Consider the following 12,909-nt stretch of genomic DNA (forward strand, 5'->3'; position numbering starts at 1 on the left):
AACCTCGATACCTTAATGGCCTGGGTTTAAATTCCTTTGCTGGAACTCCAATTTGAGGAGCTTCTGGTTCTGTTCCTTCTGCTTCTTCTGCTTGTTCCTCATTCACCTGTTCATCTGGTTGAGGAACCTTTCCATTTTCTTGATGTTCCTCTTCTGGAGCAGGCTGCTTTTCTTTGGTTTGCTTTTAAATATCTTCTTCATCCCTGTCTCTTATAAATCCAATTTCAAAATCATTATCATCTTCTAGTTCCATTGTTATGTACAAAGCACTTACAATCAAAGGCTCTAAGATGAGATATGTTTGGCTTACTTCCCCTGAATAGTTCATAGGGAGTCTTGTTGATGATACTTCTGATTGTTACCCAGTTAAGGACGTAACACGCTGTATTCACGGCTTCAGCCCAGAAGTTCCTTGGCAATCCACTTGCAATCAGCATTGTTCTAGCCATTTCCTCAAGGGTTCGATTTTTCCTTTCTACAACTCCATTCTGTTGGGGAGTCCTTGGAGTTGAGAAGTTATGATTCATGCCATTTTCCCAGCAAAACTCATCGAATCTTGAGTTCTCAAATTCAGTTCCGTGATCTGATCTGAGATGGACTATGGAGTGACCATTGATTTTCTGTATTTTCTTGGCAAAGGCAACAAACTCGTTAAAAGTTTCATCTTTACTAGCAAGAAAAATAACCCAAGTGAATCTAGAATAATCATCAATAATAACCAAAACATATTTCTTGCCACTCCTGCTTTGAATTCTCATGGGACCACACAAATCCATATGGATTAATTCCAAAGGCTTTGTAGTGCTCACCATTTTCTTCAATTTAAAAGATGAGCGAACATGCTTGCCTTTCACACATGCATCACAAACTTTGTTCTGTAGGAACTTGATAATAGGAAGTCCCACAACCAAGTTCCTTGATCTTAGCTTGTCCAGTAATGAAAAACTAGCATGTCCAAAACGTTTATGCCATAGCAGGGGATCATCTTCAACAACACTCAGACATGTAAGGTTGTTCCTTGGGATTAAGTTGAGGTCAACTGTATAAGTGTTCCCTCTTCTAGTTCCTTCTAGAACAACCTTTCCTGACTTGTTGTTGATGATGTTGCAAGAGTCAGAAGTAAAACTTACAGAATTTCTTTTATCACAAAATTGTGATATACTGAGAAAATTGTGCATTAAGCCCTCGGCCAGGAACACATTATCAATGGAATGAGATTTTGATCTACCAATTTTGCCTTTTCCAATGATCTCGCCCTTCTTATTATCCCCAAAGGTTACTGTTCCTCCAGGGTAGTCTTCTAGTGAGAGGAATTTTGATTTATCACATGTCATATGCTTTGAACAACCGCTGTCGAGATACCACGAGTTGTTCCCCCTCACTAGGACTTGCAAGAAAACTAAGCATTAGGATCAGGAACCCAGGTTTCCTTGGGTTCCTTAGACGTGGATGCAATATCAGTTTTCTTGACCCACACTTGTTTTACATTTCTTTTATCAGCTTCTTCTCTTATCCTACACTGTCCATAGAGATGTCCAGTCTTGCCAAAAATGGTACATACCTTCATGCTAGGAAGCTAAACATATTTCTTTTGCTTACCTTTCTTCTTGGTCATATAACCAAGGCCTTCAGTTCTTTTTCCTTGAGCTTCTTCTATCCACTTAGGTATGACTTTTGGGTCAATACTTCTATCCTTTCTAGCATTTAGTTCTGATTCAAGTTGATCCTTTTGGGTTTTTAAAGTAAAAAGCTCATTTTTCAAATTTTCAAAATCAACATTGAATTTAAGCAACTGATCGCTTGAGGAACTGCTAAAACTGATATCAGAATTTATGAGCTTATACTGAGTTAATTCAACATTCAGAAGAATACTTTCATTCTTAATCCTATCAGCTAGCTAAGTTATGTGTTTGTATTTAAAATCAAGTTCTCTTAATTTGCTTTGAGACTTGGCATAGGCTGTTTCCAACCAAGCGCCATGTTCTTTGCAAACCTTAAGAGCTTTTTCACATTTATTTAGCTTCACACGTGTATCTCTAAAGAATTCTTCTTCTTCTAGACATATATCTATCAAGACATCTTTAGAGAGAGTTTTAAGCTGTTTAGGATCAAGAAATACCTCTTTCTGGAGTTCCTCAAGGTAAGCTTTTTCATCATCTGATTTTGCCATCAAACAAAGATTGGTCGTCTCCTCTTCTGGCTGGTCATCATCTTCTTCTTCACTTTCTGAGTCTCCCCAGGCTGCTATCATGGCCTTCCTCATGTCTGACTTCTGATAGTTTGCTTTGCTGAATTTTTCTCTTCCCTGTTCCTTAGCCTTTCCTTTTCCTTTATCATTTTTCCAAAGGGGACAGTCTCTAATAAAGTGATTTGGGGATCCACACTTGTGGCAGCTGTAGTCAGGCTTTGGATTTGAGGTATTTTTCCCGAAGTTCCTTGAGGTTCGGCCTTTCTTTAACATCTTTTTGAATCTTCGCACAATTAGGGCAGCTTCATCCTCGTCCACTTCTGAGTCTTCCTCCTCATCAGCCTTAAGAGCCAATCCTTTGTTCCTCATGGGTTCATTGTTGACTCCAAGGTGTAGCTCATGAGTCATGAGAGAACCTGCTAGTTGTTCAATATTGAACTTTGTAAAGTCCTTCGTTTCCTGAAGGGCTGTCACCTTAGCTCTCCATCTCTCATCTTGTGGAAGACTTCTAAGAACCTTCCTAACCTGCTCATCTGTAGGAATCTGTCTACCAAGGGAAACCAACTCATTTATGATGTTAGTAAAACGGGTTAGCATCTCTTGAATGGTTTCCTTAGGCTGCATTTCAAATCGTTCATACTTAGACATAAGTAGATCGATTTTTGAGCGCTTAACCTCATTAGTTCCTTCATGAGTGATCTGCAGCAAATCCCAGATTTCCTTAGCGTTCTTGCACCCCATAACACGATTGTGTTCGTGAGGTCCAAGTCCACAGTGGAGCAATTTCACAGCCATAGCATTTATTTCCATTTTATCAAAGTCCTCTTTTTCATATTCAGACATAGGCTTAGGGATTACCTTATTCTGAGCATTAGTTTTGGTGACTTCGAAATCACCAACCTCGATGACTCTCCAGACTTATTAGTTCTCTGTCTTGATAAAGATCTCCATACGGTTCTTCCAGTAAGTATAGAACTTGCCGTTGAACATAGGAGGCCTCTGAGTTGAGTATCCTTCCTCGAGCTTCTCATGAGTATTCATTTTCTCCAAGACCTTTCTTCTTCAGGGTTTCCTGATTTTCCTAGAAGTTAGGCTCTGATACCAATTGTTGTTTTAATGAATACTACAAGAAGGGGGTTGAATTGTAGTATGAGAATTTAGCCAAACTTTTTGCGAATTAAAATTAAGTTAGCTAAAGGAACTGAGAGATTAACTAAAGGAACTAAAGAATGCAAGAGAGATTTTGCGTGGAAAACTCCTTGGCCCTAACAAGGAGAAAAACCACGACCACTTGGGATTTTGGGAAAAGAATCTTCACTATAATAGGGCAAATGATCCTATAACAAGCTAAAGACTCAAACTCAAGTTCCTCTACAAACTTGAGACCTTGAGGAACAAGTCACCCAACTTGTTACTCTTCTCTTCTCTTTCTCTCTTCTCACTTCTCTGTTCTCTCTTCTCTTTCTCTTCTCTTTCTCTTCTCTCTCTCTCTTCTCTTTCTCATACACAAACGTTCACTCAAACTTCCCCATTCCCCAATTACAACTCGAAATAAAAACAAACTCTAGTATAAGAACACTCTAATGAACGTGTGTGGAATTGACACTTGACTCGATTTGAAGCTTGAAAACTTATGTGAGCAAGGGTGAGTTTTTCCAACGGAAATAAACATCTATTTATAGACCAAAATTCGTTTAGGAAAAACTTCTTTGTGCAGCAAATCCACAACGCCACTACTCCAACCCACTAAGAAGATCATGTTCCTAAAATTAAGGAAACATGAACTCCTTAATGTGCAAGACCATGACTTAAAGAAGATCATGGAGGAGTAGGCCGCAAGTTTTTACAAAAACGTGGGAGATTTTATTTTCTAAAGAAATTTTCGAAAATCAGAAATAAAATAAAATCTTTTTGGTTAAAAAAAGATAAGCTTTAAAAACTTAACCACTTTACTAAAAACTAGCATGCACATATTTTATCTTTTAGACCAATTCCACACAGATTTTTCGAGTGCAAATTAATATCTTATACTTACATAAATCCTAAAATATAAAAATATATTTAGTCTTCATGTTCTCTGATGAAGCTTCTACTCCGAGGCTTCTGTTCCTTGGGAGGAACTTCTCTTCTCTGATGAGGCTTCTTCTCTGAAGCTTCTGTTCCCTGAGGGAACCTTCTCTTCTCCAGTCTTCATTTCTGAAGCGCTAGTTCCTGTAAGGGAACTCTTCTATACGGCTAGCTCTGCTTCTGGCCTTCTTGTTCCTCATGGTATTTTTACAAGAAACTTAATTCTCCTGGTCTTTATAACTAAGTACACACTTAAAAAATCAAGCACTTATTAGTTTGTAAGTAAGTGAGGTTGTGTCATCATCAAAATCATTAAGTCCAACAGTTACATCTTGGGGGACCTCTATATGGATAGAAGTTTGACTCGGGCAAACCTATAATACCCTGGAAATTTCCTTCTTTAAAAATATACTTTCTATCCTAAATAAAACGCTTCTTAGAAAATATCCAAAATATTACCGCCACCATGATAACATCTAAGGCTATTTTCAAAGTCACCAACGAAAGCTAAATAAAAACCAACTCTTAAAATAAAACTTGAGTTCACAACCTCAAAACAAAAACAAGATTAAATAAAACACAAGTTGGAATCACTCCAAACAAGACCCTTTTTAAAAACCAACTTAAAAACAAACACAGTAAATTTAGTACATAAACCATAATTTAATACTCAAATAATTCAAAATATAAAACTAGGAAAGCATAACAAGTAACTCTCGGCACTCATTCCCTTCAAGCTCTTCATGATTCAAGTAAATGTCACTTCCCCTTTATTTAACCCTCTAATCATCATATAAATGGGTAATAGTAGGGTCAACCAAAGGAAAGCCAAAAAAGTACGAATCAGCAAAAGCTGAGTACATATACACCACAGTAACATGAATATCATATCATCAACAAAAGTAAATAAAACATGCTTTGCCATACACTCACAAGTCAACTTACCTTGACTTATAACTAGTATGTGCTCAATAATTAATTCAATAATAAATAATAGCTTTGGATTACGCATCGAACGAGTTTCCTTCCTTGAAAATAACCCATTAAAAATGGAGCTTCCAATCAGGGAGCTACCCTAATTGGCACTTACTATGTTACACTTGATGACGGAATTCTAGCGCATAAATAATAAAAGAAAGTACAGTGTCATGTACTCCTATAGAATCTATGGTTAAATTTAAAACTCCATAACTCCCCCATATGTTTATAATCAAGGTATATAAGAGTTTTAGTGCGTATGCTCTTACACTTTACGCGATTTACCAACTTAACATGTGATGGCTCCAACTAATCAATCAAGAATAAACATAACATGCAACACATACTTCCAATTCATTCTTGAATTAATTACTGAGCACATACTATTTATTTTCATTAAGGTTCCTTGCCTAATTTTGTGCACAAAATTGCACGATTACTACTAGACCTGGTTATTGGGCGGGGCGGGTCAGGGTCGGTGCGGGTCAGTTGCGGGTCAGGGTCAAAGAGGGTCACATTTTATAGGGTCAATATAGGATCGGGACAATGAGGGTCGCGGGTCGATAATGGGCGGGCCTACAAAATATCAATTTAAATAAATATTGGACAAAGCCATTATTAAATACATATGAGTACAAATTAATCTATATAATTATTTTTACATTATGTATTTTCTTTATCAACTAAATTGGAAAAACATGTTGGCCCTATATTGACTCTACCCAATAAGGGCCCTGTCCATTAATAGCCATGTCCATTAAAAGCCCTATAATCTTGGCCCTGACCCTATTATCATTGGACTACCCTGTCCAATAACCACCTCTACTTACTACCTTGGTGCATAGAATGCACTAATAAACTTCATTGACTCAATCTCAATTTACTTGAGCGAGTAATTAACTAAATAAACTAACTTCTTGACTCAACACCAATAATTAATAGGTGAGAATTTAATTAATGAATCATGCTCAATAATTCTAATTATAGCTCTTTTAAACATGCATAAGCCTTGCTTATAAATTTCATGCTTCTTTGATACTTGATAATAAAACATACTTCCATGGTTCATACATATTCAACTTGTATCATGGTTTAATTAACATATTCACATGCTTGCATAATAATCCATGTTCATCCAACATCAATTCCAAGCATATAATCAACCAAACATGCTACTAGTTCATCACTTAAATCATAATTCACAATCCTAACATGATACTACGCATATACAAATATTCTTGTGCACATACGTTCCTTAATTATTGCCTAAACTCGGCCACACTCACTAGAAAGCACCTAAGCTAGCTCGAAGCTTCCTATATATAAAAATACATAACTATAATTAATCCACTATTCTCACAAATTTCCAGTAACTATAATACTCCTTAAACCTTACTAATCAACCCAATTTAATGAAATAAAAGCCATAAAACATTTTCTTTAAGTGGGTACTTTAAATCTTTTCAAAAAGACTTAGTTTTCATCGCAACTTAAATAAAATTTCAGCATATACTTATTAGTACTCCCTCCGTCCCCAAAAGTTAGACCCTTTTGGCCTAATTTTAGTCCCAAAATGATCGACCCATTTACATTAAAATACCCAATTTACAACAATATTTGTGTAAAATTAGTTTTCCCGTATAAATTTTGTTTTTTCATGTATTATTAATACTTTTTCTCTCTACTTTTTTACAAACCCCATGTAAATTTATCTTTCCAATATACTTTTATTTTTTTATTTAATTTTCTTAATACCCGCAAAATCAACCCAAAAGGGTCGTTCTTTCGGGGACAGAAGGAGTATAAAACATCACATTTAGACTAGAAAAACATATTTAAATCATTAAAACTATTTCCCTTTTATGAGAAATCAAACCCTAACTCAATAATTAAATAGTAGTGTGTACAATTAAATTACAGCATTAAATTGAGGGCTTTAAACACATTAAAAACTTGTTTAAACCATGAATTAATCAATAACAACAACTTAGCATCAAACCCTCACCAATTACATAAAATCCCCAATTTCTAGGGTTCTTGATTAATAAAAATCTAAAATTTATATGAATAATTTAACAACATCAAAATCCCAAAATCAATACCAAAACATAATTAAAATTATGCTTAAAGAATAATAAAACAATAGAATTAAATTATGAAGAGAAAGAGTTTTTTTTTTTAAAAAAAAAACAAAAATAATACCAAACCGAAAAAGAGGAGAGGATGAGGAGAAAGACGATCGGCGGTGGTGGCCGCTGGTGCTGCTGCTGCCGCTGGTGGTAGTGGTGGTGCAGGTGGTTGTCGGCATGAGGTAAGAAAAAGAGGGAGAGAAAGGCGTGAGAAAGAGAGAAAAATAAGGGGAAAAAAAGAGGAAAATAAAGAGAGAATTTTGGGTTTTTTGTGAAATCTGACAATTATAAAATCTTAAGTGGAAAAATCTTGAGGTTTAAGGTATTTATACTCCCCTTTTAAAACAAAAACTCATAATTACAACATTGTCATTACTAAATCATACTCCCCCTTAACTTTTCCTTTAGAGCCAACTCATTGAATTGGGCTCTTAAGTTTCCTTAATTCCCCAATAGGTTGGTCCAATCATTAACCAAGATTGACCCAATTCAAAATACTTTTATTGCCTCAGTTCATGACTCATTTAATTTATACACATTATTTAGATAATTAATTTCTTTTTAAAATGAAACAAATCATTTTAATGAATAAAATAAATAATTTATACATGTATAAAAATATAATAATAATAATAATAATAATAAAAATAATAATAATAATAATAATAATACAGAATATTATAAAACCCAAATAGACATTAACAACATGGAGTGAGAATGGTAGAAACGAATGACATTGTCTTGTTTAATTTGCTGCAAATTTGAGGAAGAAAGACAAAGGGATTCACTCGAACCATTTTGAGAAATATACTCATGCATACGAGGGACTTCATCTTCTCGAAGAAAGGTAGTAAAGACTTACAACTCCTGTCAATACCAACTGAATCTGATTGGAAATCACATTCTGTAGACACCCATTTGTGTCTCCCTAAAACCAAACCCAGTGATGAGTACCTTTCGCGTCGAATCATAATCGAATGAAGCGAAAGTGTGGAAAGTTTATTGTTGCGGATAGTTTTAATTTCTTTTCTCTTCTCTCTGTTTTTGAAAACTTATTTTAAAAAAACAGCCAATCCTTGGTCTATGATATGGTTCCAATAGTAGTGTAGTTGGATGGGGCTTGACAAGAGCTTTTCAACGATATATTATAAGCCCAATTCCGATGAATATTGAGGAAGTTATGGCCAATTTACCAAACTGGGCCCGGTTTGAACCTTATATGCGGCCCAATGATCTAGGGGAGGGCCTATTATGATTTATCATTCCTAATGCAATTAGGAATGGTTTTAGTCTTCTAGATTCTTCTAGAAGGTTCTTTTCATTTCTAATTCTATTAACATTGATAAATTGACTTTTGTTGACTTTTCAGAGTTTTAATTAAAATCAAAGAGCATTTTTGAGGAAAAGATAAGATTTTATCCTCCTGTACGGCAAAATTTATCAGATTTTAGAAAACGCGCCAAAAACAACCGCGCCTGGAGCCAGCATTGGCGTCTGGCGCTGACGTTGGCGCCTAGCGCCAATCTCGTTTTGCGTGCGCCATACTCTGTTTTGTTTAATTTATCTTTTTGGCTGATTTTCTCTATAAATAACGTATTAAAAACTCCGTTTTCATTCACCAATTCTCATCAACAATCAGTTTTAATTAATATTCACCTACAATCAGTTTTCATTCACAATCATCAATCCTTATTCTTCTCTAATCATTCATCTCTCTTTTTCAAAACTTGATTTTCACATACAAAATTCCACATTCACAAGATCTAGAAACACCTAGCCATATTCGAAGTTGCCTTCGTCCTAGACGTGAAAGGTTTAATTTCTGAGGGTTTTATCCCAAATCTCTCTTTCAATTATTTAATTTAATTGTTGGATTTTATTATTTTCTTTGAAGTTACTAACGTGTGTATTTTGTTATTAGAAAGAGGTACGAGGCATCACTTTAATTGTTTTCATTGTTATTATGATATAGAAATCATGTCTAGGTTGTTATTATGATTCCTAGTGTCATGTTAGGGCGTTTTGATCTTCCTAGTATCATGTTTAGGGTAACTTTAATATCAAATATGACAATTGTGATTCCTGCGATGCTTCCTATTTTCTTTCCTAATATTCATGTTAGTATCATGTTTGGGTTAAAGCTTTGATTTTTATTGCTTAGTGACATGCTAGGTTTTGTTATTAATCTTATTAGTATCATGCCTAGGATCTTGCTATTGCTATTATGCTTTAACATGATTATGATTATTATTTTTATGATTATTTTTATTACTATTTATTATTATGTTGTTATATTTATTCTTGATGCTTGATCACACCTTTTTATGCATGTTTAAAGGGAATTGGTACTTGTACTCACGCTTAATAAGATATTTAATAATCTTGTTAGGGTTAATTTGGTTATAATTCAAGTGATCACCAATAATAGTTTATTTGTGCATTTATATTCAATCAACATAGATAAACAGGTTTAGGGTAACCTATTGATTGCATGTTAGTTAAAAAGCGCACATGAATACGATCAGAATAAAGTAGAGGCCTATTATTAGGGCAGGTTCAATATCTTTTAGGTTGGATTTGTTCCTTGATCCCCGAACCCTTATTTGGTTCAAGACCTTATGGAGTTGACGATCTCTTGGATCGTTAAGGGGTGTAACCTTCACCCTGTGAACGGTTTACAAGTTCCTAAAACTTGTTGGCGACTCTTTTGCTCTATCTTCTTCCCTTTTGGACGCCACTGTACTTTAGTGTATGATCACAGTGGGGTTCAAGCTAGGGGTTTAACGCTTGAAATTTATTCCCTACACATTCCATATCAACACTTTCTGTAATCATGTCATTAACAACTAAATCTTAATGGAAATCACATTCCATAGAAACATCCTCTGGTAGAAGATTACAATTTTTATCACCACTAGATGAACTAAGTGCTAATACTGGCTCCGAAATAACAGTTGAATCTAACACACTACACTGAAGATCAGTAACCGGAGCAGCCACATCCGCAACACATCAATCCCTTATGACTTGACAACCAACAACACAATCATTGGGAACTTTGACAGTCGACTCAACTTGGGTAATAGACTGGACCATCATACCATGGCCTTTTGCTTCTAATTGACCAAAGACACATCTTGTAGCAAACCCTCAAGACAATGTAATTTTGTTAACTCCTCTAAATTATTAGGATCACCTTAAGTATCCTTAACTAGATCATTTCCAGCGGACCGAAGCTTGCCTAATTCTTGATACGCAAAGGCTCTTCTATAAAGAGCCTTAATATGACAAGAATCAAACTCTAACACGAAGGAACAAAGCTTAACAGCTGCAGAATAATAAAGAAGCTTCAAAGCACAAGCCGCATGATTGAGATGCAAAGAAAATGCCAAAGAGCGAAACGAAGATAAAGCTTCCATAGAACATGAGTAAAACACAACAATTTACTAGCCATTTCATACTTAAAAAAGGCAAGTTTAAACTTGCCAGCCTTAAACAAGGAGTTCCCTTACTCCTTGAACTCCGAGGAACATACAACAACATTACCAGGATTATCCATAGAGGAAAGAAGGTGGAAAACATTTTCATCATTGAAATCATTAGGAAGATGAAAAGAAATAATAAAGGATGGAAATATATAACTCCATATTGAGACTCAAAATTCTAATTAAACTAAGAGCCTAAAAAAACGAAACAACAAACAACTCAAGGAGGAGGAAACTCCACCTAGCACAACCACTCAACGACTTCTACAAAAAAAATGGAAGAAAAAACACTTGAACAAAACAATAAAAACTTTAATAATCTTTGTAAAAGAGGCAAACTAACCTAAGAAAAAGAAACAAGAAACGAGACAAATCCTAACAAGGTAGTTTAAAAAAGAAAGACAAAAAGTAATCCATGAATAAAAAAAAGAAACGTGAATATATAAACAAGGGAATTAAAATCAAGAACAGAAGACTAAAACAAGAACATATAAAACACAACCCAACCCAACCCAACTAAAGGAAAAAAGAACCAGGATCTGAAAAGGAGAAGCGAACCAGCAGTAACAAAAGAAAAGGGTAACTCGAAGCACCCACAGAAGATCAGGGTTGCCGGTGGAAGGAACCCCCCAGCAACCAAGAATGAGAACAAATAGGGTTGAGGCTCACCGGAGAACGGGAGCGGCGAGGCCTAGCTAGCAGTTTGCTCGGGAGCAGCCCGAGCGGTGGGAAGTAGATAACCTAGGAGAGAGAAAGTGGTGGGAGCTTGTCTCGAGGATTTTTTTATAGTCATATAACTTAAATATAATTGTTACAATAAGTAAATATGGTTTCAACATATTATTCAAAAAAATCACTATGATAAAGGAAATATCTCCTTTCTCTTTCAACATCAAGATTGACTACTTTTCCGCATAATAGTAAATCACTTATTTGAAACCTTATGGTATGTAGTTGCTTATTATTTGGGCGTGGGAACATGGAGGTGTTGTGCTAGCATTGGTGCACCTTGGTGCTTTTTCTTCACTATGCGGGTGAAGTGGAGGTTTAATACACTTTTACATTTCTAATAATTTGCATTAGAATAACAAAAGTAGATGTCAACCAACTTAATTGGTTAAAGTTTTGAAGTTGATTCTCTAAAAATTAACAAAATACACTCATAATTGAATGAAATTAATTAACAAAAGAAAAACTCACAAACTGAAAATTAAAAGGGGTACGAACATGTAGTACAATTGAAATAATAGAACTTGAATGGACTGACAGTGATTTTGGGTTTTGATATCATTCATTAACAAGCGACAAAGCAGACGCATCTGTTCATGGTATTGCGACGGGCACTTTAGCCACACAGTTCTATCGATTGAACTTCGTTCTAGCAGTCGGTAAATGAAGTTTGATCAAATGATAAAGATGTTGGGATGCAAACTCCACCTAGAACAGGACCTTGTTCATCCAAGCATGAATTTCTACATGCTTTATGATCTGTGCAATCACCTTTGATTGTCTTGCTCAATCTATCGCAAAACTCTCTAAGACGACCTACAATCAAGTAAATCATATCATTTTTTGGTGTTTAGAGAGCCACATTGGCAAATGATGAGAATCAATCCTAAGATCATTTGGAATCAGAAGGCAAGGGAGCTCTAATCGTTTGAGCTATCCCTCACTCTTATATCATGATAGAAGTATAATGATATACTTGGAAAGTATGACAATAACGCCATGCATGTATATTTCGATTACATCATTACCAATAATAATGATACTGTCAATAGAGATCGATGATAGTCAAGTCATTTGGGTCATGTCTTTTTTATACCCTATAACAAAAACGACAAAGATAGTATTTTTGAGATTACTAATTCCTATCCCCCCCCCCCACCTACAATTCACCATATACATAGTATAAAACAAATTGTCATAATGTAGTTAAATCATTAATAACATAATCCTAACACAGACACCAAGAATGACACGTGTTAATTCATGGTGCTTCTTTTCCCCTCCAACTTAAAAAAAAATCTAATCAATAACTTAATACTAAAACAGACTCCGG

The sequence above is a fragment of the Chenopodium quinoa genome, unplaced genomic scaffold (genome assembly GCF_001683475.1).
Source record: "Chenopodium quinoa cultivar QQ74 unplaced genomic scaffold, ASM168347v1, whole genome shotgun sequence".
NCBI lineage: Eukaryota > Viridiplantae > Streptophyta > Magnoliopsida > Caryophyllales > Amaranthaceae > Chenopodium > Chenopodium quinoa.